We start from the raw sequence: 7,791 nt of genomic DNA on the forward strand, positions 1-7,791 counted from the left end.
CCCCACAATGACGCTCTTGTAATCTCTATCTTACTAAATAAAGTTCAAGTTAAGCGTGTTTTAGTGGATACAGGTAGCTCGGCGAATACCATCCGATCGAGGGACGTGGAGCAGCTCGGCCTACAAGATCAAATTGTGCCTGTAGCTCGGATCTTAAACGGCTTCAGTATGGCCAGTGAAACAACTAAAAGGGAGATCATTCTACCGGTGAACGTGGCTAGAGCCATTCAAGATACCAAGTTCCACGTGATCGAGGGCGACATGTGGTATAATGCCTTACTCGAAAGGCCTTGGATCCACAATACGAGGGCAGTCCCTTTGGCGCTCCACCTAATGATGAAATTCCCGACGTCGGACGGTGTAAAAACAATATACAGGGAGAAGCATGCTGCAAAGTAAATGTTTGCGGTTGACGAGGTAACACCGATATCGACGTTATCATCCTTGGAAAGGTCGAGCATCAAAGGAAAACAGGAAGCCAAATAACAATCACAGCCACCAGCCTCGGCCGAATTGGGGAAGAAGGAGATAGAAGAAGAAGAGGAGGATTTTCTAACCCCTCGAACCTTTATTGTTCCCGAAGATTCCGATGCCACCAAATCAATGGTGGAAGATCTAGAACAGGTTATATTGATCGAGTACCTGCCCGAGCAAAATGTATACCTGGGAACGGGACTAACCCTGAACTTAGGAAGAAGCTTATTCAATTTCTTATGGATAACATAGATTGTGTTGCTTGGTCCCATTTAGACATGACAGGGATCCCACCGGAGATAACGACGATCAGCTAAGCCTGGACCCTAGGTTCAAATCGGTGAAGTAAAAGAGAAGATCCCGGTCCGAGGTAAAGCAAACATTCATAAAAGACGAGGTAACTAAACTTCTGAAAATAGGGTCCATTCGGGAGGTGAAATATCCCGAATGGTTAGCCAATGTAGTCGTAGTCCCTAAAAGAGGGAACAATCGTAGAATGTGTGTAGATTATAAAGATTTAAACAAGGCTTGCCCCAAAGATTCGTTTCCACTACATAACATCAATCGCATGATAGACGTCGCGGTTGGCTGCATCCTTATCTCTCTCGATGCCTATTCCAGATACAATCAAATTCAAATGAACCCAGAAGATCAGGAAAAGACTTCGTTTATCACCAAGTATGGAACATATTGTTATAAGGCACTGCCCTTCGGGCTAAAAAATGCAGGAGCTACTTACCAATGCCTAGTAAATAAAATGTTCGAAGAACAAATAGGTAATTCAATGGATGTTTATATCGCTGACATGCTAGTTATGTCCCTGCGCGTAGATGACCATTTGGCTCATTTGCATGAAACATTCGAGATTTTGAGGAAATATAACATGAAGCTCAACCACGAGAAATGTGCTTTCGGGGTCGGTTCGGGCAAATCCTGGGCTTCATGGTGTCGAATCGAGGGATCGAGATCCACCTCGATAAAATCAAGGCCATCGAAGACATCACTGTCGATAATGTAAAAGTCGTGCAGAGTCTGACTAGACGAATAGCTGCTTTAGGTCGAATTATCTCGAGGTCGTTGGTTCGAAGCCATATATTTTTCTCTCTACTAAAAAAGAAGAACGATTTCATCTGGACCTCGGAATGCCAACAGGCATTAGAGGAATTGAAGCGATACCTATCGAGCCCAACACTGCTTCACTCTCCAATGGAAGATGAGAAACTTTACTTGTACTTGGCAGTATCAAAAATCGTGGTTAGTGGTGTCCTAGTTCGAGAAAAGCAAGGTACGCAATTTCCCGTTTATTATGTAAGTCGAACCTTAGGAGAAGCAGAAACTAGATATCCACACTTAGAGAACTTGGCACTTGCACTGATAAGCGCCTCTAGAAAGTTAAAACCATACTTTCAGTGTCACCCTATATGCGTGTTAACCACTTACCCACTTCGTAATATTTTGCACAGGCCCGAACTATCAGGCCGATTAGTCAAATGGGCCGTCAAACTCAGTGGGTACGATATCGAGTATCAACCCCGAACGACAATCAAGTCTCAAATTTTGGTGGACTTCGTGGCCGATTTCACGCCAACCCTCGTACCCGTAGTAGAAAAAGAACTCTCATTAAAATCAGGCACATCACTGGGGTATAGACCCTTTTCACAGACGATGCTTTGAATGTGAAGGGGTCTGGGCTAGGCATCATTTTGAAGCCGCCCACGGGTAGCACTATTAGGCAATCTATCAAAACTTCTAGGTTAACTAACAATGAGGCTGAGTACGAGGCCATGATTGTAGGTCTCGAGCTAGCTATTAGCTTTGGAGCAGAAGTCATTGAAGCCAGGTGTGACTCTTTACTGGTGGTGAACCAAGTAAACAGAACCTTCGAAGTTCGAGAGGATAGAATTCAAAGGTACTTGGACAAGCTGCAGGTAACTTTGCACCATTTCATGGAATGGACTTTACAGCATGTACCTCGAGAACAAAACAGTGAGGCCGATGCACTTGAAAAGTTGGGGTCATCGGTCGAGGAAGACGAGATCAGCTCGGGTACAGTCGTTCAACTCTCGAGATCCGTGGTCGAGGAACGCCATGCCGAAATAAGCTCTACAAGCTTAACCTGGGATTGGAGGAATAAATATATTGAATACTTGAAGAACGGAAAGCTCCCATCGGACCCTAAAGAGTCGAGGGCTCTACGAACCAAAGTTGCTCGATTCACATTGGCTAAAGATGGAACATTACATAGAAGGACATTCGATGGACCATTGGCAGTATGTTTAGGAACGGGAGACACCATATTATGTTTTACGAGAGGTCCATGAAGGCACTTGTGGGAACCACTCCGGTGCCGAATCACTGATTCACAAAATTATTAGAGCAGGATACTACTGGGATAGCATGGAAAAAAACACTAAGGAGGTTGTTCGCAAATGTGATAAATGTCAAAGGTTTGCGCCAATGATCCATCAGCCCGGAGAAGAACTTCATTCAGTCCTATCCCCATGGCCATTCACGAAATGGGGGATGGATATCGTCGGCCCTCTACCATCGGCTCGAGGATAAGCTAAGTTCATTTTATTTATGACTGAATATTTCTCTAAATGGTTTGAAGCACAGGCGTTCGAGAAAGTGAGAGAGAAAGAGGTTATAGACTTCATATGGGATCACATCGTATGTCGATTTGGGATACCTGCCGAAATAGTGTGTGACAATGGAAAACAATTTATCGCCAGCAAAGTAACAAAATTCCTCGAAGAATACAAAATAAAAAGGATATTATCAATGTCGTATCACCCTAGTGAGAACGAACAGGCCGAATCAACGAAGAAGACTATCATTCAAAACTTAAAGAAAAGGTTGAACGACGCTAAGGGGAAGTGGAGAGAAATTCTACCTGAAGTCCTTTGGGCATATCGAAGAACATCAATGTCCAATATGGGGGCAACCCCGTTCTCCTTAGTATATGGCTCCGAGGTCTTGATTCCAGTCGAAGTCGAGGAATCTAGGACCAGATTTTGACATGTAACGGAAGAATCAAATCACGAGGCTATGAATACTAGCCTCGAACTATTGGATGAAAAAAGAGAAGTTGTATTCGTTCGGATGGCTATGTAAAAGAAAAAAATCAAGAGATATTATAATAGAAGAACAAACGTTCGCCCCTTCAGAATAGGGGACTTAGTTCTAAGGAAAGTCACCCTCGATACTTGAGACCCGAATGAAGGGAAACTAGGCCCAATTTGGGAAGGGCCATATCGGGTTCTCGGTGTCATCGGAAAGGGATCTCACAAACTTGGCACAATGGAGGGTGAACAATTTCCAAACAATTGGAATATATCACTCCTCAAGCGGTATTATTGATAAGGTATGACATTCTCCCTTTCCATTTTATTTTATACTAACTTAATGCAGGTTTTCGATCGAAGACATCGAGAAACTCTTCAACACGAGGACCATAGGTTTTAAAGCACGCGTTGCACACTTTTTCTCTTAGATCGGTTTTTATCCCAAATGGGTTTCCGGCGAGGTTTTTAACGAGGCTAAAATTATGTGCTACCTGAGGAAAATCCAACAGTATCCAAGGCTTCTTTACAATCAACCTCGAATACTGGGGGTCACCCTCGGATGTTAAATTTTTGATGAAAGTACTTCATGTCGAAGGGTCTCGATAGGGAAACTTTGTAATGGGGCAAACGATCGAACGAACCGTGTTCATATAGATTAGTAGAGCTCCGATGACAAAACATGTACGCATATATAAATTATTCCAAGAAGCATTCTTTCTATATCAAACATTTTGCGTCTCAAAGAGAATTTTCTACTATACGAGCTCCATACTTATGATTTTGTGAGAAATGGCTCAAGGGCCAAGCGCAAATATGCCTCGAACACTCGGGGACTATTGTCGATGATCGACATATTCGAGTTATCTAAACTTGAACTCGTAAGACCTCAAACCGGCACCCCTCGATCTATAGGCCAAGGCCATCATTCTCGGAGACTAACACTTCGAAGAAGTTCAAAGTATTATTGCGGAAGAAGCCCAAGAGGCATACCCAAAGGTTACAGCCAAATTAATGCAGCTCGGAGACGTCCAAATCTTGCAATAAAAATAGGCCTTCGAATTCTTTGAAAAAACAGTTAAAAAGGCTACCCTCAGCAAATAATCATAAAGGTTTCGATAGAATTAGCCCTCAAAAAACCTTAAGAGGTATCAAATTATCTGAAGGCAAACGTGCTAAGGCACAAAAAACAGAGGGGTTTCAATCGACGTCAAACCCTTAAAAAACCAAATGGGTATAAAATACATGCTAAGGCATACTGAAATTTTTACCAAGTATTTGAAGCCGAAAGAGGGGAATAATAGCCATCTTTTAGAGGCCATATTTGCCCAATCTAAAGAGCCTAAGGGCCAATATACATAGAGTTCGAGGTCTTGTTCTCGCTCCATCTAAACCTAAGGGTTCGACTATACCGAGCCAAAATAAAAACTGAGTTGACTATGGCTCGGGGACTCATCATTATTCGACGCGAACCCTAAAGGGACTTTCTTAGAGTTTGAACCTTATTCGAACTCAACTGTGGTGACTTCGAGGAAGCCACCCAAAACCAAAATCTCGAACGCACCATTCAAAGCGTAAGATTGTACTAAAGTTTTACAAGGCAAAAAATGTGTTTGTAGATAAAAAGTGAGAGGCATTCAAAAGGGAAAATTTCTTTATATATATGGGAAAAAATATGTACAAGGGACCGACAGAGGTCTTACAAAAAAGAAAAGGAAAAAATGAAACCCTAACTATGCCCGGGGCTAGTTTCTCCCTCAGGGGATGCTTCTCTTTCGGGCCCCCGGTCGTTATCAGACCCTCCTTGGCTGCCTTCATCATCATCATCATCGAATGAGACAAGCAACTTGGCATCGGCTTCAAGCCCCTTAGCTTGAGCTATCTCTTTTGAGAGGTCAAAACGTCGAGCATGGATTTCCTCGAGGGTCTCCCTCCAGGATTGGCACTTCGCCAAGTCATTGCTCCATCGCTCTCGATAAGAAACCTCCTTTAGCTGCATTTGAGTAGCCTCGGCATTGGCCAGGTACACGGCTATGGACTTTTCAACCATGATCTTCGTCTTCTCGACCTCCGCCTTGGCCTCAGTAAGCTCGGCTTCAAGCTCCTCGATCCTTTTGGCCTGGGCTAAGTTTTTCTCTTTAATGCTCCGAAGTTGGACCTCGAAGGATGATAGTTTGGCCAAGGTAGCCTCTTTCTCCGCAGCGAGGCGGTCCATGTTCTCCTTCCATTGATCATAGTTAACATTGATTTGATTGACTTCCCCTCGGAGCAGCTTGATCCTTTCCAGCTTTTGCTGCAGCTGAGATATTTAAATATTAGCCTCCACAGTTAGGTCAACATCGTACTCTTTCAAATGGATAGTTACCTGCTCGTCTAGATCGTCCTCTTCCTTACGAACCTGGGCCAAGTCTGTTCGAAGGTCCTTGAGCTCCTCATCCTTTTGACCGCAAAGGAGCTTCAAAGCATTCCTCCCCTCCGAGGTCTTTTGGAGCTCAGCCTCGCATTGGCTCAGGTCGGCCCGAGACTTGGTAAAAGCCTACGCAAAAAGAAAGATATGAGTTAGGTTAAAGAGAGAAGAAAGAAAAGAAAGTTACAACAACAGGAATTAGTACTTGCTCGAGATAAAAGGCGTTGGGCCTCTTCAAAAAGGGTAGATGCATCATTAAGATCGACGACATCATCAACCCTGGTAAAGCAATCCCGGAAGGATCCTCTTCACAGGAACTCCACCTATGTCGGGGATCTTAAGAGCCCAAGCGTCCCTTATAGCCTGCTCAGAAAAAGCCGGTGGAGAAGCAGAGTGACCTATTGTAACAGCCCTGAGTGAATCACTCGGGGCGCTCTGTTCAGCCCTCGGGGTCTCAAAACCGGCCCCCTCCGGCATGCTTGTTGATGGCCGAGGGATAACCTCAACCTCAGACGATTCGGGGGTTTTGGATGAATCTTTCTTCGAGGCCTCCTCATCACGGGGCAGGGTCTCGACAATCGCCTCCGACTTGGAAGGCTTGGCGACCTCGACCAGCTTCCTTGCTCCAACCACCAGTGCCGATTCATCGCCCTCATTTTCCTCTTCTTCTTCCCTCAGCTGGTGGATCGACTCTATAGTCACAGGGATGAGATTTCTCCTGCTTCTTTGAAATGGAGCCTTTTTAGGTTTGGGGTCCTCGGACTCCGAGACCCTCTTCCTCTTGTTATCATTCCCCGACTTTGGAATCGCGGACTCAATCTCTTCCCCAGGCAGGGCCGGCCTCATTTCAGCAACATCTCCAAGCCCTACATAAAAGAGAGTCAAGTATAAATAAAGAGAAACATTACAGAATAGGGCATCAGAAGCTTACAGGATAAACTTACCTTGATTCTTGGCGTACTATCTACCCATTGCAAAGTCACACCAGTAGTGCTCGGCATGGGAGGAAGCCGCAGCCAACATCCGAACCCAGTCTTTAAGGTCGGGGACCGCGCGAGGCATCCAAGCAACCACTGCATAATAGACAAAGGCCTTATATAAAGAGAAAAATGGATTATGAAGATTAATGGATAATATATTACTTACGGTCGGGGTTCCGCTTTTCGGGGATGGCAGTTTCTTCTCTAGGATGAGGTCGCAGGTCCTTACCCTCACAAACCGGCTCATCCAACCACGGTCGCTGTCCTCATCGATGCTCGTGAAAAAGGACTTCGTTGATCGGGGTTGGAGCTTGGTTAATCCTCAAAAAATTCGATGTTGATACAATAGAATGAGGTGGCTGAGGGTGAATTCCAACTCCTCGGCCATGCTATAAATGAAGCAAAGCATGATCACTATACGCCAGAACGATGGATGAACCTGGCCGAGGGTGACCTGATACCTTTTGCAAAATCGACGATAACTGTGTCAAGAGAACCCAACGTGAAGGGGTAGGCATAAACACTTAGAAACCCCTCCACATGGGTGGTAATACTCTCTTCAAGAGCGGGGATTTTTACCACAACCTCGGCCCCACAGTTACAGTCTCTCTTCACAACCTTGAGATGGCTCGCCGTTATCGAGCAGATATCTCGACAATATCAGCCAAGGACCGACGGAGAGTTCTCGACTTTAAAGTCAGATTTTAAAACACAAGGGCTGTAAACGTACTTGTGAGGGAGCAGTTCCACCGGCGTTTTGTCACCAGCCGACCGATAATAAGAGGAGGAAGCTTTCTCCTTGTGTGGACGTTCATGGAGGTTTTCGCCATTGATTCAGGTAGAAGGAAGCGAAAAGAGATGAGAATTG

The sequence above is a fragment of the Nicotiana attenuata genome, chromosome 3 (genome assembly GCF_001879085.1).
Source record: "Nicotiana attenuata strain UT chromosome 3, NIATTr2, whole genome shotgun sequence".
Taxonomy (NCBI): Eukaryota; Viridiplantae; Streptophyta; class Magnoliopsida; order Solanales; family Solanaceae; genus Nicotiana; species Nicotiana attenuata.